The sequence below is a fragment of the Motacilla alba genome, chromosome 1 (assembly GCF_015832195.1).
Source record: "Motacilla alba alba isolate MOTALB_02 chromosome 1, Motacilla_alba_V1.0_pri, whole genome shotgun sequence".
Lineage (NCBI taxonomy): Eukaryota > Metazoa > Chordata > Aves > Passeriformes > Motacillidae > Motacilla > Motacilla alba.
Genome location: NC_052016.1, coordinates 40,279,273 through 40,303,165, shown reverse-complemented (window position 1 = coordinate 40,303,165; position 23,893 = coordinate 40,279,273). Strand labels below are relative to the sequence as shown.

Below are 23,893 nucleotides of genomic sequence, written 5' to 3'. Positions count from 1 at the left end.
AAGTTCAAAAGATGCCGCCTAACTCTGAGGGGTACTGGACAATCCAGGTGTCCTTTGTCCCTTGGGACCTCCTCTCCCATACCTGGTTGGTGGGTTTCCTCTCCGTCCCCTCCCCCTCTCCCCCAGGTAAAAGGGCAAGCAGATCATGCAGAGAGGGGTTCTGTTGGAGCTGTTGCTAGATTCAGGGGCCATGCAGCCCAGAATAAAAACTCTGGATTAAAACTCTCCATCAGAATTGACTCCTTCCTTCACCATCGCCTTAAAGCTTCCCCGGCACAGGGAGACCTGGGGAGTGACCCTCTACGAGAGTAAGCTCCAGCCATACCACTGGAGCTCTGGCATGCCTGAACTTGTTCTCACGTGCCCAGCTGCATCATCTAGCTAGCCAGAAGTGTCTCTGGGGTGAAACACCACAGTTGCTGCTATTTGGCTTAGCTGCAGGGGCCAGACAAGCCAAGGCACGTCCCATCAGCAATATTGGTAATATTCCAATATTTGTGTGCAACAGTTAGTAAGTAGACCTTGTCAGCCGCAGAGTGCTGTACCTCTGTTTTACAAATGAGTGTCCATCCCAAAGTATTTCAGAGAGAACAAAAGAAATTTGAAATGTTCCCACATACACCAAGACTTCAATGAGCCATAAAGATTTAGAAACACAATTGAGTTTATTTCTACAACTTGAAGCCAAGAACACTATACTTTAAAGTACAGAAACCTGTCAACAAAATCTGTGATGGACTGGTAAGGATGAGGCTGAGTTCTGTGACATTTCTGGTTTTGAAATTCATCACAGGAGAATATTTTTACTCAAATAGGGTTCCAAGTATAGCTTTATGTCTCAAGAACGTACTGATTCTCCTTTGGCTTTAAGCAATAAGAATAAGCGTATATGTTTTCTTCCCCCGGTCCAGGTTATAAAACATATTTCAGATTATTGTGTTCATATAGTAATGAGACTACCCTGAATTCTTGCAGCTTTGAGCAAGTTTTTAAACATACACATTGTACCAGTGACAGGCAGATTGTTCTTGATAGGTCTGAATTAAAATAAGTATATTTTAAAGAATATTTTGATTTCTGACTGTAGCTGATTGGTTTGGTAGAAATTCGTGTAACAACAGTGCCATTATATCAAAGCCCTTGTTCATGTGGAGGTTCTCAGAGGTATTGCAATAAAAGGAACTATAGCCTAGGTATCTTCACTGCACTAGAGGGAGAAAGGAAGGCTTTCCAGGACAAATAAGTGGTGAGGCAATAGTAGAACTCTGCCATTTTGTTTCAAAAAAGAAAATAAAAAGCTTCTGAGTGGAAAAATGAAGCTGTTGGACATTTTTGCAGCTGTGCAGATATGTAAAGGATGCTGATGCTGCCATGAAGTATCTGCATAACTCTAGATAGAAGCTTTTGTATCATAATTTGTTCAGCAACTGTCAAAATATCTCATTCCTGAAAGAAAATGTCCTCCTCATAAGTATCAGGACATTCTTAAAGGAAGAATAAAAACCTGTTTGCCAGAAATTGTACATTTTAAGAGACCTATCAACCTAACCTAGACTTTTTGACAGCTATGGAAACCAGCCAAAATTATATTAAAAAGTGGTATTGTGCTAGGGGTAACCATGCCCTGTCAGATGTATTGCATAAACCCTGCTGTGTGCATGGATATTTATGGCTATGCCTTTACAACGTCAAATCAAGGGGAAAAAAAACAACTTATGGGAAGGTGAGCTAATATCTGGTTGTCCATGGCTAAAAGATACAGCGTGAATGCATTGTCCTGGCAAATGGAAGTGAAGGACATAAATGAAATGTTATTCCCATAGTAACTCAGTAGTTCAAGGACATTTATCAGTACTACCTATCTGCTGGAAAAGAGTGGATGGGGAATTCATTCATCTTAGTTCCCTGTGGTTGCTATCTGCTTGGAAATCACATCCATTGCTACCTGTATAGGGAACCCTGACAGCTGGGGACAATTTGAGTTATTTGAACCATGCATCTCTCCACATGTCACCAGGAAGGGGATTTACATTTGAAATTGGAATTGGTTTATAACCTTGCAGAAATGCACAGGAGTAATACATGGATCTTATCAGTATGTCTGGCCAGTTTTGAGTTCCTGTAAAAATGTTGCCACATAAGGATCTCCTGAGGTACTCAGATATCAGTATGATTAGCCTGGCAGACAGACCTCTGTATTGGAGAAGCAAGGTCAATGCCTCTGGGACAGCAGCAGACATAAAGATTCAATAATAATACCTTATTATTCTATCAAATGATATTTGCTGAGCACTTCAAAATCATTATGTGGAGGACAAAGGATGGTGTATATACATAGGAGTAAAGGCTGACATTTCCACAGTGCATGTAATTAACAGAATTCCATACAAGTTTGGCCTTTGGAAGAAAAATAATCTTTGGTTGCACACTGTGCATGTGGGGCTTCCATAATAAACCCACAGGGAACCACTGTAAGTCATCTACAGAATCAAGGCTATTGCTTTGCTTGTGCCATGTCCTCAAAGACCCTGAGGTTGAAAGACCTGTTACAACAAGTTAGGGGGATCATGGAGACAAAAACATGCAGTACTTGATCATTTTTGGTTTTGTTGCTTCTCAAAGCACTTCTTCACCTACCTGAATTTTGGTGAGAAGCTAGACTATGTCTAGGTAGGAATATCTTTCCTGAGCCAGTTTATGGGAAGTGTTGTGATTCCTCTGGTTAAGGGGTTGTCAAATTAGTTAGCATGGTTTTTATTGGTTTCTGCTAAGAAATTGATTTTTTTATGACACTTATGACAGTCCTTCAAGTTGCCCAGACTGCAGATTAACACACTACAAAATAAAGCACTCGTCGCTCCATGTCAGGGTTCATCTCTGTTGTTATGCAAAAGGGACACAGGAGATGATCTGAAATAGTCACCTGACCATGTCCTTATTTCACACATTGTACCCCACATGGTTTGTTCTCTCTGTGATCACATTGCAGTTTTAGGTCCTGCTCAGCAGTCAAAAATTAAATGCAATGGTGTGGCCTAGTGTGGAGAACACAGGGCTGAGCTGTGGTAATTTTACATCTACTCTGGATTTGCAAGGGTTTGATAGATTATATCAGTCTATGCCACACATTTATACAATGAAATTGATAAGATTGGCTGACATTAGAATAAAAATGCCCCTTAGTAGATGTGTCGTTTTATGATATAATTTTTTCATTAATGACGTATTCTTTCCAGAAAATGTGCCCAGTATGGGAATAGGTGATATACTCAGATCCTTGAAGCCTCCACTATGCAAATTAATTTCCAGTACCCTGGAATATAGAAGTACAGGACCTCTTTCATTAGACATAGATCATTTCTATAATGAATGGTTGGCATTGCTGCATGATAATTTATCTGGATTTGGGAAAGGCATAGAATGCCAGCAAACTGGCAGATAAATTTGATTTTGTTTTTAGAGCTGGGACAAAAGAAAACATATTTGCTGATGTGCACAGTAATTTTTACCTCAGACATAAACCTGTTCAAGAACTACAGTATGTGAAGTGAGGCACAGAGATCTCCTAGAAACCAAAAACAGCTTTATAAACTGAATATTTTTTTAAGTAATTTAAAGACTGACAATGTGCTAGCTTCAGGTTTGAAGTCACTATCAGTGACTACTGTCTGTGAGAAAAAAAAAAAGTATAATAGTTGCAAAGTGGTTAAAAAAGAAAAAATGGCCAACAATTTTTTTTTTAAGATTTTCCATATAAAGGCAATCAGATATTTGAATAGGTTGACCAGGAAAGTTGGGTAATGTCTACATGTGGTGACTTTCAAATAGTGGGACAAGTTCTTGAACCACCTAATATATCCGGACATGCTTTGAAGATGGAGGTTTGACTACAGATCTCCAGAAATTCTGGTCAAACTTGAATTATTTTGTGATTCTAGGAAGGAAGGCCATCAAAGAGGACAGTTCAAATTAAAATCTGGAAAGATAATTTTTTCATCATCCAAAGGCATCTCTGCACCTTTGGATGTCTTAGTGGCCCAGGGTGTTTTTCTGTTTATTTGCTTCCAAGAGTGAAGGACAAGGCCACCTTCTCTGACAGCCCTTTGAAACAGTGTGAGAAGAGGTCAGATGAATTTGCTGATACTCATATTTAGCTTCAGCTAAGCATTAGCTGATGTTCCCTTTCTCCAAGTTATCACTTTTGTAATGGGCATTTAGCATTAGTCTTTTCTGCACTAGATATACCCATGTAAAGTAATGGGATGAGATTCTTAGCTGGATACTTTCCCATCCTTACAGGTTCTCTTAAGGTCATTGCACTTGCTGTACATGAACAATGAAGGGAGCTGTTATCAGTCACTTCAGAATATTCCTGTTAAGGAGGAGGTTAATCCTTCTGGGTCCTCAGCTCAGGCTGTTCATAACAGCAATAGAAGACAAATCCAAACTGCCTGAAGAGTCAAGATATGGGCCAAATGGCTTCTTCCATTTTTAAATTTTCCTCCCAAAACTACTGTGATTTGCTTCAGCATCAAGCAAGACAGCCAGCCAACAGATAGGTCATACAGACAACACTTACATACTCTGGAATTCTCCTACCATCTACTTCCAGCTTTTCCATCTCAACTCAGTTCCATCCTTTTATCCTTTCTTCCTTTTCCTACCTGTGACATAAGTGGGGGAAGCACGTTTTTCTGCTTGTCTCCTTGTTTCTGCACTGAAAGAAGGCAGGACTCTAGGCAGGAAATCACCAGATTTTGTATCAGAACTGAGATTTGAGAAGAAGGCTCTGTAATGTCCATTATGTCTATGCTGTTCTCACAGGTAACTTCATTGAGCCAGAATAGCAATTTCAGGCTCTTCAACCCTCACGACAGTAGGATTCCTACATTGGGTATTCTTCTCAGGTTTTCCTGAAGTTGGATCTAGGTAGTCAAACTGTTCTTCTCTTGGGCACTGCTCTGTTGCACACTGTATTGTCTTCCCTGACTCTGATCCATACAATTTTTGGTGGCTCCAGCTGCTGTGTCTGTGTGACATTCCCCTTGAAAGGTGTTCTCCTGCCTCTCCAAATTCACACCCTGCTGCATGAGTCCTAATTCACCATATTTTAGTAAAGCATTCACAAATACAGGGGAAAGGGTGTGTGAGGCAGAGGATTGTCTGAGCCATGATCTTCTGCTACATCAACTTCCACTACACTTGGGTGGCCTTCAGCTGATAGGAGAGATTTGAAGTTTCATGCTATTAGAATAGTTAAGAAGGTTTTCACTGGGAGATTTACTGTGAAGCTTGCAAAGTAGACTTTAAAGCAGTTTTCTGCGTATTTTTTTTCAATACCTGTGTGGCTACATAGCACAGTTCTCAGTGTATCAGCAGGTACAGCTATTATGTATTTTAAGTTGGTTCTTAAAAATGCACTCAGCCCTGTAAAAATGCCTTAATCCTTTTGCATGTAATAAGGATGCAAGATCTTTTCACCTGCTTCTTATCTTCCTATTGCAGATAGGGCAGGTGAGAAGGAGGCCTTCTGCCACAAGAAGGTGAACTCTGAATTTGGTACGTGATCCGCAGGACAGAAACAGTTAATTCCTCTGAACATCTTCTTTTCAGTAGAGATGGCTTTTGAAAACAGAATTTAATGAAATCCAATGTCCTGTTCATAAAATATTTGAGGGTAATCTTGTACCATAGCACTTGTCAGTCAATCCTATCCTATTGTTGTTTCTTCCCGCTTCCCCCCCGCTTCCGTTTTTTCTTTTAATTGACATCTGTCGAGAAGGACACAAACAAATCAACAAATCACAAGCTGGTATCATAACTAGGATATTGTGGAACTCTTCTCTTTCAATCCTTCAGTTTTTCTGCTGATAAAGATAGATAAATTGCAAAGTCTATATTAATAGGTGCAAGGGGCAAGAAAGTGAGAAAAGCTTCAAAAGGCATATGCAAAACCGATTCTGGAGTATATTGAGAGGACACTTTTTGAAATCATATTTACCCTATTACTAGTAAGTTTTAAAAATAGATGCCAGGTACTGCAAACTCTAAAATCGTCATACAATTAGTTTGCTTTTTCTCTACAATAAGTCAGACTCAAAATAAGGATATACTTAACATTTGAACATTTGATGTTCCCTTTCCATTAAATAATGATAATATTTCTAGCAGTTCCCAGTGTTTTAACTGAAATTTGTAGTGTTTTAGTTATATGCCTAGTACTTTTCAAAAATCAAGTTCAGGACATGTATAAAAGTCTGTAGTAATATTTCCTACTGACGTTGCCATTTATTTCCATTTCACTGTGGAGTGAAACATTAAGTTATTTTACATTTGCTCATGTTCCTGTAATTGGTTGTACTGCACTTATCTAGAACCTCTTATGTTTCATTCCCCATCTCTGGAAGTGTTGAAGGCCATGTTGAGCAGGACTTAAAACAACCTACTATAGTGGAATGTATCCCAGCACAGGCGTGCTGGAACTAGATGGTCTTTAAGGTCCCTCACCAACCTATATCATTCTATGATTCTTTATCATCTTCTATGGTAGTTTATCATACTCAGTCAACCTCACACTGCTTCACACCTGTCTTTAGCTGCTCTTTCAAACCAATATTACACAACCTAAACAGGAGTTCATACAGATCCAGTTTAAGTACCTCGTGCAGGTTGTGTGACAATAGGTGAAGGTGTGTGTAGGTCAAAGGATTGCTGAGCATCTTCAGCAGAAGAATTATTATGCACAGCAAAACAATTTTCTTTCCACCCTGTGCAATAGTATCTTTGATGACGGCATTTTCTATGGTAGAAGGATTAATTTTAAATTCAAACATTATAGCCCACCAGATTAATAAACAACATTTGTGAAATAATAATAACTCTCTGAATGTGTTTTTTCACTCAGGAGATTGGACACTAGTATTGAACAGGTGTCTTTTTTCAGGATCTGGTTGTGATAGATGGCACACTATTTGCTGGGGTATTGATGTACAGGGAGCCAGACTGACAGATCGGTTCAGCGCACATAAAGCCTGGATGTTCCTACTGCAGTGTAGAGTTGTATAACAGAGCATGGACAGATATTTTGCTGGGAAGTTCTTAAGTTCTGAGATTTGTTTTCTCTCTTCTCTTTGTTCATGAGTGGAGATGTGAATAAATCTGAAGCCTTCAGAAGATCTTTAAAAACTTACACAAATAAAGAACACAGAAAGACTTAAAAATTTCATTAGGTTTAAGCGTCAGCAAGGATAGTTAACTGGGTATTACCAGCTCTGTTTTGCTGAAGACACTTGAGAAGGCAGAAATTTTCAAGAGAAGAAATCTGGATTGAGTCAAACATTGTGACAAAATATTTAGAAAATACTTTTTGGTTTTAGAAATAAAACTAGAACACCTTTTTTTCCTCCCCTAGTCACTCATATGTTCAACTTTTCAATACCAATGTGGACTTAAGTGTGTGTTCACTGTGTATTCACAGTGACCCTGCCAATTTCTGCTAATTTTCAGACTTTATCTGAAAAACAAAACAAAAAAGAAAAATAAAAATGGACCTTTCTTTCCTGGTTTGACTGGGAAAAGTCTAGGTGAGACCATGGTTAGTACATTTTGACTGAGGGTTTTCTGCCCTTCACAGGTGTGATGCTTCCATCATACAACTGTAAGTGAAGAACTACATCTCTTCCTAGTGGGAATAATGGGTTACCAGCATAAGAATGCCTTATGCCACTGCTGCTGTTCTTCCTCTGTTGTAAAGGAAATAAAATGCAGAGAATTCTGATGCTCATAAACTCATAAATGAGTTTAATTGAAAACTGAGTTCTACAATACTATAGCCATACAGGTAACTAACTGCCCTCAAAAATGACCAAGGCATGTAGGTAAAGGAGTATGGTCTTGGTTTTTTAAAGCCTGGAATAGGGGTTCTGCACAATGCAGGAAAGAAGGCAGTGATGGTACCATACAGTCCTGTCATCTCATCAAGGAACTTTAGCTCCATATCCATTTTATAATAATTTAAAACCGCAGCTGCATAATTGTTTTGCCAATAGAAAAAAGTTCTTTCAGGATTCAGGATGAATATTTGAGCTACATTGGAACACTATGGTCTCTAGAGAGAGACTAATATACCTTTAGCAAGGCAACATATATTTTGCCATGGAAATACATACAGCCACATGCCTCTTCTGCTGGGGTTAAGGAGAGTATGGCATAACTGTGCAAAGGAGAAAGTGGCATTTGGATTTGACTGGTTGCAAACCATGACAAATCTGAACCTGAGTAAGTATTTAATTGTATGAAACCACTGCCTGGCCTAGCCCATCAGCAGGTTTGGTTTTATTTCATCATGCTTCATGCCTTAGTGCTGCTGATAGGCAGGGAACAAAGTGAAAGGCACCAGATCCAGCCCTGCTGGCCATCAAAAAATGATGAAAGCAGACCTGAGAGAGACTGAGAGAGATTAATTTGTAAAATAAAAGATGAAAAAATACATCTCAGCAGGAAGAACAGCACAGAAAAGCGTGCTAAGAGTGAAGGGAAACAAAAGAGGGAAACAAGAAGTAGAGCAAAACTAGAGCTGAAATGAGGAGATGGTGAGGAGATGGTAGGAGCTGTGGGAACATGGTTAGGGGGCTGAAGGAAGAGAGGAGCTGACTTTCTACTGTGTTCTGAAGCTGCTTTTCAGTAAATGAGTATATGGATTAGATGAAGATGAAGAAACCTACTTTCACCTTCTGTTTAAGAGGCTCCCATTGACTTAAACCTGTGCTAAGCCTAGCAGCTCGTGTCCTTGACCTTTTCTTCTGTCACTGACTAATCACAACTCCTTGGAGCCAGCACTTTGCTCCTTCAGTTTCCCACAGATGTTCCTTTAGGAAGGTGTGGAAGCAGTGCAGGCAGTGGTGATAGAAACTGATCCCTGAGGAAATACCAGTAGTACCGTGGGAGAGGTGTTCAGGCTGATGGCTGAGTTGCAGAGACACACACCATCAGCCTGGGCATTCTTGGTTTATAGTAATGACTCTTTGTTCCAAAGAAAGAGAAATTTTGTTGGTCTTCTCTAACTTTCTGTTTTACATGTGTCCTAAAATAAGCACCAGACAAGCACAAGAAGGGAATATTGACAAATCACTTGCTACTCCATCATGGAGTAATAGCAAGCAGACTCTGTACTTGTTATTCTAATCACACCTTCAATTCACAGTGACAGATAATTCTCAGAGGGGAACTGGCCTAGACAATCATGAAAAATAGGGTGATTAGGACCATGTTTGACTTCAAAGGCTGTTCGATGAGACAGACTAAAACACTGGTCCTGCACAGGACAACCCCAAGAATTACACAATGTGACTGATAACATTGTCAAAATGCTTCTTGAACTCTGGAAGGCTTGGTTATGTGTCCACTTCCCTGGGTAACTCAATAGCTAAGTCTTAATTTTACAGGCTGGTCTTACTTTTATTTAAGTGGAAAAGCTTATTTGCAGCAGTTTTGCCTTAATGGTTTAGTAGATTATTTATGAATATAATGTCATGTCTAGACTCTCTGAGGTTCCTTAAAAATTTGATTTAATTTTTCCTTTGTTATTGAGAAACATCTGTCCGAGAACCTGAATGTTAAAGAAATTTGAGTCACTGTATTCACTGGATTAGGGCACAAGGCATATAGCTGCAGGAGTGCTCCATGTTTCCTTCATCTGCAAAATGCTTGGATACAAAACAAGCATCAATAATTTTGCTGGATGTATTGCACAGAAGGAGTTTAGCTTAAAAAAGACAAGTAAAATTAAACTTACAGCTCTGGGAAGAATGCCAATCTTTAGTATTAATAATTAATTCAATTGTTTTTAATTCACTTATAATTACATAAGTTGATTTTTCTTTATTGCTAATTAACAAATATTTAATTGCTTTAGCAATTCAGTAATGTTCTTGATGACAAAATATTTAAAAGAGGATGCAGTGTAGAAAATGGCTTTAAGGGATTTTGAAGGTTTTTTTTCAAATTGTTGTTACTTAATGCCAACCAGCACTTACAATCTGCAAAAATCCCTTGTTTGTAGTGAGGCTGTGTCTTGAAAAATAACTAAATGTTAATTATTGAATCTATCTCAACTATAGTAAGTCATATATTAAATTAAAACCTGTATAAAATCCCCACTCCAAGTGACCTGGACAATTAGATCAGTAACCTAATTTAATGGTTTCATAATTTCGAAGATTTTTGAGGTCACAGAAACAACTAGCTCTTCCACCTTGACCTCCCATTTAATGGAGGTGATGGAATTTCATTCATTCCCAGCTGGAGCCTAGCAACTTCTGTGGACAACTCTTACCTTCTGAAGATGCACTGAGCACGTTAAGAGACTGAGATCTCATCACACAACCGTGCTTTAGTGGTCACGCGTATTCACTATTAATATTGAATTCACACTTTTTTCTAGTGTGAATGTGTTTAGCTTTGCCTTTCAATCTTGATTTGTGCCTTTCAATACTAAATAGAGTGTACTTCGATGTCTGTCTTCTCCTCTTGGATTTATTTGTGCACCCAAAGTTTTTCTCTTCATGTCTTTTCAGTACTTTTACTTTTCTTGGCGTTTCATTTACTGGGGACAGGGGGAGTTAATTGATCAATTTCTCTATTGATTTCAGGCTGCTTCTGTTTTCTAGTGAATGCCTGGCAAATTCTGAGGACTTAATTTTTTTCAACATTTTTCTTAATTCTAACTTGGGAAAATAATTTCAGTTTCTCCCACCACTGCTCTTTTCTTTACTAAGAGCTGCTGTTTAATTTTGAATTCCTGGACAATATCTATAAATCAAAATAAGACCCTTCATTGTCATGCAGTCCCAAACAAAAGCCTGTCAGTTAAAGAAATACATATATTTATGGGTCACCTGCTCTGCTCCTATAACTGCTGATAACAAGCAGATGGGAAGGAGCTTACTTTAGCCAACTTTTACCTTTCAGTCCAAGTGTTTCCCATTATTGTGTAGCTACTGATCCTATGTGAAAAGAATTCTTTTCTGGTATTTCTGTGTTAGAACCACATGAGCTGTGATTTAATAGACGTGCTTATAGCACATTATACGTTACAGGCGTCTTTTCAAAGATTTCAAAGCCACATCTTGACAGTTTCATTTTTTAAAAAAGGTGCCTTTAATAACCGTTTCTTGCTGACTTAAGAAATGAGGGAAGAAAGTGTAACTTCAAAGTGTTGGCAAAATAATATGAATTATACAAATGTAGTTGTAAAGTTGTTTCCAGTTACAGTAGTAGTAACTCGAGACTGATAGCTGGTTTCCTCTTTTGCAAGTGTTTCCAATTTAAAACATATCTTTTGGAGTTGTTCCATGCTGTGTTGCTGTTCTAGAACAAACCAGTCCATTCAACTGTATTTTCTAAAATTATTGGAAGTAAAACAATAAACAATACAAAAAGTACTAATGAGTATAGTAAGTAGTTAAGATACTTCCAGTTCTTTCAGCTGAAGTACTAAAAGACATAATTAACACAAGTGGGATTAAAGAGATCTGTAAAAATTATAATCTGAGCATCAGGACTCGTGTTGCTCAACACAGAGTTGATAAACCTACTGACAACTTTTACATATATACTGTTATAGGCAGAGATGTTTTTGCCAGCTATGCAGTATGACAAAGTAAAAGAAGGTAATGAAAGATATTAATATTTAAGTAGTTGATCATACATTATTAATAGCATTTAAAGTGGCATTAATTTGGACCCTTGCATACCTTTTCCTATCACTCCTCTATGTTGCTGATCAGACTAATCATGTAACCTTACTGTACCATTGTCCTTTGACCAGATGCATAATTATTAATTTTTATTCTTACTGCTGGCACTGGGACAACTAGACTTCCCCTTCAGCACTGCTTTCAGAGTTGCAAAATTTTGAACTTAGGTAAATCAACCCATGGACCCCTGTAGGTTTTATTCCTTTATTCCTATTGTGGCTCTTTCCTTCTTGTCTTCCAATAGCAAGGATGGTTTTCTAGCTCTTGGAAGGGAAGACTTTTGGTGATGAGGACACTTAAAGCCAGGCACAGATTATCTGCACTGATTGTGAAGTTTCCATTATTCTGAGAACAAGTTAAACAAACGTCTGTCAGGCATGACCTCCCTCTAGTTTAGCCTGCCTCGGGGCAAGGGGAGGATCTAGATGACCACTAGAGATCTTTTACTAGGTTTCTGTGAGGGGAATAGAGCAGGTTGGGCTTACCTCTGCTCCTGATTATGATCTGATCTGTCCCATGCTCACGTACCTTGCAGTGCTGTAGAAGTCCAGGGAGCATTGTGACCTTGCCTGAAATATGGTGCATACCTGCCTGTAGATATGTGCTGTTATGCACACATATATACACAAAACTGTACACTTGGTGTCGTGCTTGGGGGCATGGTTTGGTGGTGGACTTGGCAGTGCTGGGTTAATAATAGTTGGACTCAGTCATTTTAGAGATCTTTTCCAAATCTAAATGATACTACAATTCCACAGCTTTTCCCCCTCAGTCCTGGAATTATATTGACAAAAAGAAGACCTAACGATGATTTTAAGTGATCTTCTGAGATCACTTTTCAACATGTTTATTTTTCTTCTTGGTCACCTGCAGTAGAATTCATAAAGAGACATGGTTTGCTGGCAGTCAAAATAGAAGCACACCAATTTCTTTACAATGTTGTCAAGACTTAAAAAGATGAATTCTTACTAATGATGTGAGGTATGCATAATCCTGTGCCCAGAAAAGGATTATATGCTCTGACAAGGCCCTTTTGTCAGTGTTTTTGGGCTAGCAAATACTTTGTGTATTGAAACCAGTCCCCTTCCATTCTCCAATTGCAGCACCTGATCCTGTTGCACAATCTGAGAATTTGTGTCTTCCTCCTCATTTCTGTCTTCCTCATCTTCCACACTCTGTGATTGGTGATAGCCCTAGTAATGAGTATAAAATCACCGCAGGTTCATTGTTGCAAAGTGACTTTTCCTTTACTCCCCCCTTTTAGTGCTTTCATCCCCTGCCCTACAGGAAACCTTAATGAAAAGATAGAAAAACAGGTAAAGCTCAGCTCCCCCCCCATCTCCATCCCCAGTCTCAAAACAGAGACAGGTGTTGTATTATGCAGGGGGAGTGTTTTCTCCAGTAATATTATCCTGGGAATTATCTTAGAGAGATTGACCTGTGAATAATAGCCAAGCCTCAGGGTTAGCCTCACAGTAATTATCTCCTAGACATTTTCACTAGCCGTATCCTTTCAGGTCAAGAGGCAAGCATGAGGACTCACATCCATACTTCACGGCAAATTATTATTCAATTACAGTGACTTTTGAACCTGACCAAATGTAAATTGAATTGTCCTTCCTTTAAGATGTTTATTTGTAAGAAAAAGCCCAGGGAATTTAAAATGCAAGATACGTAAGCAGCCCAGACAGTATGCAGAGTCTGGGACTGTAATGAAATACTTCAGAAGTTCTCCATCTGCACAGTTTTGGAGGGATCTGTATTTCACAGATGTGTCTTTATGGCAATTTGAGCTATTCAGTGTCAGGCATTCTTCAGCAAGCCAGTTCATGACAAGGAAGTCACCCCAGTACAAGCATCTCTGTGCACAGAGAGGATATTTTAGAAGAGCAAGACAGCCATGATGCAGCAGCTCATGAGCTGTATTAGCCTGACTGTTCTAAGATGCATTCCCAAGCTGGGTTTCATTCCAGCTTGAAGGAGCTAGTAGTATCAGATCAACAATCAGAGGATTTGTGCATGGCTAGCTCATGTGAAGGTGTAGTTAATATCCAAATTTTAATGAGGGATAAATCCTACCCTGTGCATGTTCACAGTAAGTGTCTCCTTGTATATCTCTGACCCACCCTCAACTTTTGCTGAATCTTGCTTGGTTAAACCCTAATTGTGAGTCTCTTCTTGGAGCCAGAGTTGTGATATGGTGGGGTATCATAGCTCCGTAAGCTGAAAAAGTGTATACAAAGCTCAGGGAAAGAGGGTTAGATGTTGGAGTAAGAGTACAAGTCCCATGGTAGGTCTTTTTCTATGAGAGAAAACATATTAGCTTTTTGATGCAAAGGCAGTAGAGAACTGTACGTGGTTAAAAGCTTTTGGATAATCTAAATTCCTTTATTCTTTCAAGGTCATCAGTGTGAAAACCTATTAAAATGAATCCTTAAGTGGACATAATCCACTTCAAATCATAACTTGCAGGTATCTTTCTTAATCTGATTTATTGCAGGAATGCCTTAGACCATGGAGAGGGAACTAATTTGAAAATGCACTTGACTTGTTAGTTATTGGTATTCTGTGTTTGATTTTGATTTTGCATGGGGGTTAGCTTGCATGGGGAAAAATCAATAAAATCTGTTTCAGTTTTGTTTATAGTCTGTTTCTCCCTCTGGCTGCCCAAACAGTGGTGGTTACATATCAGGGTCTATTCTAGGACATGAATGTCTGAAAACAGGAGGGTTTAATTTGACTTTTTTTTTAACCTGGGTTTTATAAAGGTTTTGTTTTGAGATAGTATGAAAGAGATTTCTTAACAAAATGCACGTTTGTTTTGGAAAGGAAGATTACAGAAACCCAGGCTGGGATTAGGTACATCTGATCAAATGTAAATATTCACAGCTGAGACAGTCATCACAGACTTTTTTTTTTTTTTGTCAGTAGAGAGAAATAAGCACATTCAGGTTGAAAGATTTTTCATTTCAGAAGACACACCTAAAATAAAACCACATCATATATGCCTAAAATCCTCTGCTTCTCTCTGGGGAATAAAAAGCAGCCCAGGGTGACAAGTTTGGACAGAGACTGGAGATGACTAAAATGATATGATTTTCCTTCCTATCTGCATGGGATCTCTCTCTGTCACTCAAGCTGAAATTGCTCCACTGTGCAGAAGAGACACTCTTCCTCGGATTAAAAATCAGGGCTAGAGATTAATGTCCTAAAAACGCAGCTACATGGTGGTGATCCCATTCTTGCTAGTAGCTTGGCTGCCTGGTGTTCTTGCCTGGAAAGGGGAAAAACTTAAACAGGGAGGAAAAAGAGCATTCCCTTCCAAACAGCCTTTAAATTAGTTCTGAGATCAGTTAATAGGGAAGGAGTAAGGTCCTGTGTTAGCAGAAACCCTGTCTCACCTCTTTTTGCAGAGCAAGGTTTGAACCTAAATCTATTTCTGTTGTGAAAGTTTAGATCAGTGTGTTTCTGCATAAAAGAGTAAGGAACCATGCAAAGTACCATTGTCCATGTCTTGGATGAACAAAGAGAGGGTTACTGAGGTTGAGAAGGGCTGGCCAACCTAGGAAACTCAAGATAAACTAAATCACTGCAGTTTTTAAGCCATGAATGTGGGCAGTGTCAAGGGGACATCCTCTCTGTAGTGACCTCCTCTGCTCTCTTTCTGGAGATAACTGTGATTAAATTTTATGCATGGTCTTGACGAGTAGCAAAAAAAAAAAAAAAAAAAAAAAAATAGACTTTTAGACATGATGCAGGAGATCTTGTTGTAGTGGAAAATCCATTAAGAAAGGTCGCAGAAAGTAAAGCTCGACAATGACAATACAGAGGAAGTGTCAGAAGACAACTCTTATTGTAAGTTCATCCTTTCTTTGCCAGATAGAACAAATTTGTACTAAGTATGTGTGAACCTTAATTTCTTACTAATGATATGCTCTGATCTTATGGTTAATGGCCATACATACAGTATTTTGGATAGTTTGTTTGTTTGTTTGTTGTATAGGAGGTATGACATCCATATATTTTAACAATACTCTCCCCCAGAGAGCAAAAATGAAAACTAGAAAAACATAGACATAAAAATATTTCAGTGGCTTGTTAAAAACTGTTGGTTTAAGCCTGCTGGCCTAAAGAAATAAAAATGCAAGGGAATCAAGGTAAAATCCAACCTCCACAAAGGAAAATATGATATATCTGTCCAAGCAAAATGTTTTGGTTGATCCCATTCTGTGATTTGTGTTTTTTTCTTTCCTGTTCAGCTTTGCTGCTGCCTTTCTTGTGAAAGGGAAAACAGTAAGCAATCTCCCTCAAGTCAGTCCAAGATTTAGTTGGTCCTTTTTGATTTTTTGGGATTCAACCTGTGAATCAAAAAGGGAAACAAAGCCAGAGTCTTGCAAAATCCCTTCAACAGCGTAAACCAATGGCTGCAGTATGCATAACTGATAATGATAGTGGGTGATGTTTTTATTTTGCAGTGAAATATGATATTACTTCATTTTAAACCTGAGGTGAAGTTTATCCTCATGACAAACCAAGGCTGGTTGGAGTGACCTCCTAATGAGGTCCAGTGTATGGGAATGCTGCCCTGAAAATATATAGAGAATACTGGAAAATCAAAAGATAATGAAGACAGCAGTAACAAAAAGTCAGCAGAGCAACAGTCAATAAGATGTTGACTGGGGAATAAAGTTTGATTAATAAACTTAATGAAGTGGTGTAATACTATGTCTTACTCATGGATAAGAAGAATGCTTGGTGCAGCAGAATTGAAGTAGTAATAATACTAATTTCCATGAGGAAATTTATACTCTACTATAGTATAAATATTTTCTGTTAATAATAATAGTAAATAAAGCAGCCATCACACACATATCCTGGCTAGATTAGACTTTAATCAAATGCCCATTGGAGTGATATGGAATTGAGCTTTTCAATCAACATTTACCATTATGATTTAAAAGACAATTTAAAAAGTGTTTTGCCTTTCAAAGAAAATTTTATATCTATATCTATACCTATATTTATATTTCTATCTATATCTATTTTATATCTATCTATATTTTTATCTAAAATATCTATTTTTTAGCCTTTAGGTAACTTGATTGTTCCTTAGAATTTCTGTCCCTTAATTGGTAAATAATGAAAAAGTATTTTCCGACTATTTCAATGAAGAAAAAAAAAATAAATCAAAGGTTAAACCTTAAAAAATAGTACGCAAAAGTTCAGAAGGGAGGAAGCAGGCATGACAGCTCAAAGGCGATAATAAACCTCATTCTAATCTTCACTGGTTTAAAAAAGTAAAATTTTTGTAATTCTTTAGCTATGTTATCAGACAAGACTTATAGTAATTCTCACAGAAGGTAGATGATCTATAGGTATTTAATGTATTCATGAAAGTTGTGCCACATATTGGGAGAATTCAGACTGGAGTGGAGACTTCCACAGGAGGAACTGAGCCACAATCCCCACTGACTTACAAATGCAGTGAGCAGAAATATGTGCAAGCCAGCACCTGTGCTAGGCAACTGTGCTATGTACATCAACACATGTCAAAACCAGGCCTCTCATTAGTTCCCACCTCAGGCTGTGTTGGATACACAGGAAATGCATGTCCAAAAGTTGGACATGACTCACAAGGAAACAGGTGAAAAACCTGATGCTGTCACTGTTAAGCCAAGCAGCAAATTTATTCTGCCTGACATTTCTTGTGACTGAACTCCAAATCCTTTTGCCCTCTGCAGCAGAGCGAAGGCAACTCCTCCATCCCACCACGTCATTACAGCCAACCTTGCAGCAAAATAAGAGATTTCCTAGAATTGTCAGCTAACAGACTGGCGTCGGTTTCTGTTTCTCTGCTGGCAAGCTTTTTGCCTTTTGGCCTTTGCTGTGCACACGAGGGATGGGACCTTGCATCCAGAGGGCAAAACCCTGGGTTGAGCATCAGGAGAGGAAAGAACTGCTTTTCTTGATCAGGTCATTTCAATCCCATGACTTGTTTGACACCCAGCAGTTCCTGATTACTCAAAGGCTCTGAGAAGTTAAATATTTGACCTTACTGTGATGTCTAAATTGCACTTTAATTGCTTTATTTGTAAGCCAAGAAGCTGTATACCTCTTCCACAGTCTCAATGAGTAGCTAATTAGAGAAGATGTGAGGTTTTCCAGGCAGCAGTTTGTTGAGATGACTGTGCCGAGATCCATAACTGCAATACAAGTAAACAGCCCTTCTTCCATTGATACTAAGAGTGGTGAAGCTGATGCAAACCAGCTGGGCCTAGTCTTACAGTTTATTTAAGAGTAAACTATCTAAAAATATTGATTTGCACTGTCTGTGCTTCTGCTCTCTGCCTCTGACCCATGGCCTCCTCTTGTGTAAACACACATTCTTTGGTTGGTGAGAGACATAATGATGGTCTGGTTCCATAAGCTGAAATCACGTTTGTTTAAAAAGCCTCTCTAAGGACACTTTACTCACTGATGGTCCTTATAAATCTGACTCTAATAACAGCATTGTGACCTGGATGGCAATGTGGTAGTACTGACCCAAAAAGGCACAGGCTCAAACAACATGAAGATCATTTAACACTTTACTATTTGTACACCAAGAGATTTTGAAGTTTAAATTGCAATATAGAAAAACTTCTTTGATGCCATGGACCTGCAGGGGAAGTGGCTGGCTCAGTATGGAAGACTAACTAGCAGTTGACTAGGCCATGCTCTTGTCTCCTGTGGCAAAGAGGAAAGGATGTTGGTTGAATTTTGCGGGGCATGTTCCTCTTGATCAAAAAATTGAGGACCTGAGTGCCCCGGTGGGGTGACTGTTCCTTTAGCACCTATTATGCAGTCCTGCCAAGAAACACCAGTCAGGACAGGATAACTGAGGGCCACATGGGAAAAAGCGCTAATGTAATGTCCTGAAGTACAGATATTTGGGAATATTTAGGAAATATTTATTTGCTGCAAAAATGAATCTAGGTCTTGGTGGGAGAGTGCAATAGACTAAGGTTGGAACTGAAGGCACTCATTGCTGCTGGTGGTAGGTGGGGAGGAGGAAGATCCTTAGTCACACAAGAGCAGTGTGTATGCTCAGATGAGCCTTTTCCAGATAATTCTGTCAAAGACTTCCATTCCTTTTTCTTTCTAGTAAAAAAGTGGTACTTGCTTTTATTGGACAATGCCAGAGGGCCATTATCATCAGACTGTGATGTGATTATCTATTGCCCTTCTCCCTGGTATCTCTGTAGAAAAGATGTAAATAATTTCAGTCCTGCTAGTTGCATTTCAAACCAGACTGTACTTGCAGAAATAACAGTTCTTCCAGATTTAATTAACAAAGGACTATATATAAACCTCCTGCTGGAGCTGGTTATCACAGGTTGCATATCTCCTTCTACCTGTGAACCTGAATCTGCAGTGGGATGTCAGAGGCACTCTGCACTTTTTTGATCAAAGTACATAGAGCCTAACACATTGGGTAGGAGTCACTTCACAAACCTGTGTGCTTGAAAGAGATGTGTCTTAAGGCAGATGAGATCAATTTCATACATTTGAATAGTCTGCCCAGGTGAGTGGTAGAATCATCATACATGGAAGTATTCAAAAGGCATGTGAATATGATACTTGGGAATATGGTTTAGTGGTAGATTTGACAGTGCTGGCTTAACAAGTGGACTCGATGACCTTAGAAATCTTTCCCAACCTTAGCCATTCCATGATTCTATTTCCCTTCCATGACCTGTTCTAATAAGTTGCCTTCTGGAGATACCTGCTTCTACTGGTTCAAAGAAAAGCCGAGGACACAGAGGTCCAATGTAAATTGATCAGCAGCCTAATCAAAAGCGCAATATGAATATATAATTTATTGTATTCATTCCTTTTTTTAAAGTTATGTGTTCAGAGTTTAATGCCCAAACCAGTCATATATTTCCAGAAGATCAGATGGATTGAAAGACAAGTAAAAGGAATGTATAGAATTCCTGGCATTGAAGCAAGTTGGAGAGAAATTTCCACTAAGCCACATTTTTGGGTATTAGGAAAGCAATGAAATTCTGCAACTCTGGATGCAAATATACAAGTGGTTTCATATGTGTGCTTAAAGCCAACCAGTGAAAAACAGGGCTAGCATTCTTGTAGCCTGCTACAGAGAAACTGAGATCCTTGTCACTTATTAAAGTTTTATTTTGTTCCCCTACGAACAAGGCAATTAATTATTTAGAAAACCAATCAATCAGGGGTTAGATGTACTAATCAAACACATTTCAGCTGCTAAGTATTGCTCACTTAAGACATTGATCAGCTGTAGGATGCTCTGTAGACCATTTAGATGAGTATTTTCTGACAATGTGCTTTAAACCCCCTTGAGGTCACATCTTTGACACCGTCTGCTGGACCATGTGGAAGGTTGAATGCCAGACTGTCTGACAGACTGTAATTATTTTCTGTCCTGTTGCCCTTTCTGCAGTCATTAGGGGATCAGATTTCTGAGAAAGCCAGAAAAGTTCCTTGTACTGCAAGCAGCTAATAGCCTGAAAATGAGCCTCTTTTGTTATGTTGATGATTTGCCACTGGATGTTGTTTGAGGCCCAAGATCGATTATTTAAGGCTAACTCCACTGGTATCATGTATTCTTGGTCTTGTGCAGCTCTGTGCTTTCTTGCATTTCCCTCATGCTGGCAGATTGTGTGGTCTGTATTGAAGTGCACTTAGTCTGCTGGTGGTACCTTCAGCTGCTCTGGTAAGGACAGATGCCAACAGGGAGCCCCATGGGTGTGTTGATCCAGGACTCTCCAGCTAGATGCTGAATGAGCATGAGGAAGTCTAGATTTTCTGCCTTTCAGGACAGTGCCCTGAGTGTTTGCAGAAATAGCTAAGCGAAATAGGATGACATTTCCCTATAAATAATTGAAGAATGAGACACATTGTTTGCAGTCCTAACATGACTGCAAATTTAGGCTATTGCCTAGCAAGTTACTATATGAATTCCCCTTACACTGACCCCTGTGGTAATTGGAATTTCAATTATTCATTTTCAATTACAAGCATAGCATGATGATCACAAATGTCATTAAGTATTAAATTACATCTAATGATGGATGGATGGAAGGATAGATAGATACCTCTCCAGATCTTTTCTTTATTTAATGCTGGTAAAACAAGCTCATGGATTTTACAAAATATCTTTTAAAAATACTAAAAGGATGGCAAAGTGCTATTTGTTTGCAGCAGATAAAACCTTGTTAATGCACATTACCTGAGCTCAGCGTTAAGTTTTTATCATCTGTGTCATTAAGACAAGTGGTCCCCAGTGTGTGTGTACAGAAAGGCAGGTACCTTGGCCTGCAAGGAGTGGCAAGGCAGAGAGAGGCCATTTGCATCCTGCCCTATTAGAAATTGTATCCTGGTGCTCATAATTGGGATCTTAGTTTAGCAGTCTGTTCAGTGTCTTTCCATTGTGCCTTTGCATGTAGAGCAAGCTTAGTCGCTCACTGTATTTTAGCAGCGTTGAATCACAGAATCACAGAGTGACTGGGGTTGGAAGGGACATTAAAGATCATCTAGTTTTAATGCTCCTGGCATGGGCAGGGACACCTTCCACTCGATCAGTTTCCATGCCCCATCCAACCTGGCCTTGAACATTTTCAGGGATGGGACATTCAAAACTTCTTTGGGTAGCCTGCGACCATGCCTCACTGCCTCATATTAAAGAATTTCTTCCTAATATCTGATCATAATCTCACTTCTTTTATTTTAAAGCAATTCCACCTTGTCCTGTCATTCCATGCTTTTGTCAAAAGTCTCTCTCCAGTTCTCTTGTAGCCCACTTAGGAACTGGAAGGAGCTCTAAGATCTTCTGGAAGCCTTCTCTTCTCCAAGCTGAACAACCTCTGTCACAGGAGAGTGGTTCCATCTCTCTAATCATCTTTGTGGTCTCTTCTGGACTCTCTCCAACAGGTGTATAGAAGTCTTGTTGGGGAAATTAACAGGAGGAGGCAATGTCAGAAATACACTTGACCTGTATTACATGACCTGCCTCCCCTTTTGTTCATCTCCGTGGGCAATTTTTATGCCCACAACCAAGAAAGAGGTTGAGGGCAGGGTTTTTAGGCCAGATTTGGCCCTGAAGCTGCAGGGTGTGTTGGGAGGCAGAAAACCACAGGAGTGCTCTTGCCTTGAAGCACGTGCAAAGGAACACTTACCTCCTGCTTTAGCTATGTTGCGCTGTTCTGTGGTATTCAGTCCACCACAGCAGGAAAACTCTACAAAAAGACTCTGAGCAGATAAGAGAGCTCAGAACTGCCCACAGGAGAGCCAGGATGCTGGTTGCAGCAAGGAAGAGTTCATGTTGGCTCTCAGATAAATGGGGACATGAAGCACTGGCTTTTGGGGTCACTGAGGCCAGCAAGCTGTTGAAGCACTGAGGAGAGGCTTGCTGCTGAAATCCAAGCTAGTTTAGCTTCTGCAGGATGCAATGGGCATTTATAGTGCTAAGAAAGAAGCATTGTAAAACTATGATAAATTTAATTAGATCGTCAGAAATTCCTATTTTACATTCTTGGCTTTTTTTTTTTTTTTTTAAGGTAGTGCAGTAATCCCACTTTAGGGGAAATCCTGTTAGCACACTATTGCAATGAACTGCTCTACTACCAGGCAGCCAGTCTAAAAAAAGAGCCTTGAACTATTGATTTAAACATGTGCATGGATGCCAGGGTTCTGATCTTACATTTCTTGTGTCTTACTTTCCCTATTTCCAAAACTGATAATGATAAAATTTATTCAAGTGCTGTTGTGGTACCTAATTATCCCACAACTGCAAGGTACTTTCACAATTATGTCTGAAGATAAATAATGTCTGTAAACTGGTTGCCGTTCCTGTCACAGTTATCTTTTAAGTAAAGCAGACTTGAGGCTCACAATTTTGAAATAGCTTGTTCACAGCTTCATATTGACAGAGGCATTGTCAGAGTCAAGAGAGAACCTAGAGCTTTTTCTTAAGTATCCTTTTTCTACCAGACCTTAGTTTCTCACTGTCCTATGGGAATGAGGGTATTTTTACCAAGTCTACATATCTATAATTTACATTTACCACTTCTACTGTTAGCCCATGACCTTTGTGCAGGGGTACCTTTTTTCATGGATGCCACTCTTTCTACTGTCTAAGTTGGTTGTTTTCCCGTTTCCACTGCCATCTTAATCTTTTTCTGTCTTCCCTCTTTGTCTCCTTCTGTTTTTCACAAATGTCTATACAGGCCATGACTTGAGAGCATTCTTTTGCTAGTTGCAATGTGTAGCCCTATTTGGTCACCAGCCCTTCAGACTGTCTTCTTCCTTAGGTTTTATTTATATATTTATCCACTGTGTCCTTTTTCATCCTTACTTTCCAAAAACTGTCTTGCAGTGCTGTAGCAGCAGTTGGAGGATCATCCACCACTGTGACCATGGGTTGCTGTTGCAACAGCATTTGCAACTCAGTCACACTGTTGTGAAGCTGATTAGAGTTTCAGGGCCCCAGTAGGGTTTATGTTGCTGTCAGTGTGTCCCAGGAATTACTACCTTGCAGATTTTGCAGATGTGATCTCACCTAACTGATGAATAACTCTTCAGGGACAGTTCTTTTTATCATTTCTGCCCACCCCCTCCCCCTCCCATCTTACTCAGGTGATAAAACACTGGAAGGGTCATCCCTTCTTATGCAAAAACCTACCATCTTCTGACCTTAAAAAATCTTAGAATCACAGAATGGTTTGGGTTGCATGAGACCTTTAAAGGTCACCCAGTTCCAAACCCCCTCATGGGTAGGGACACATTCCACTGGACTGCATTGCCAGGGTTCCATTCAACCTGGCCTTGAACATTTCCAGGGGTGGGACAACTATAATTTCTCTAGGCAACCTCTGTTCATTCCTCACCACAATAGAGAATGTCATCTTACTATCTAATTTAAATCTCTCCTAGTTTAAAACCATTCCCTTTTGTCCCATCACTCCATGCCCGTGTCAAAATTCCCTCTTTGGCTCTTTTGGAGTCGACTTACATACTGGAAGGAGTCCTAAAGTCTCCCCAGAATCTTCTCCAGACTGACCAACCCTAGCTCTCTCAGCTTGTCTTTATAGGAGAGGTGCTCCAGACCTCTGATCAGT

The 23,893-nt window shown here is 39.3% G+C and overlaps 1 protein-coding gene across 19 annotated transcripts in view; it reads left to right on the top strand.

The window, feature by feature from the left end:
- Positions 1 to 23,893, top strand: part of TENM4 (teneurin transmembrane protein 4) — a 1,547,018-nt gene that overhangs the window by 1,042,816 nt on the left and 480,309 nt on the right. The gene's annotated exons all lie outside the window — the stretch shown is intronic.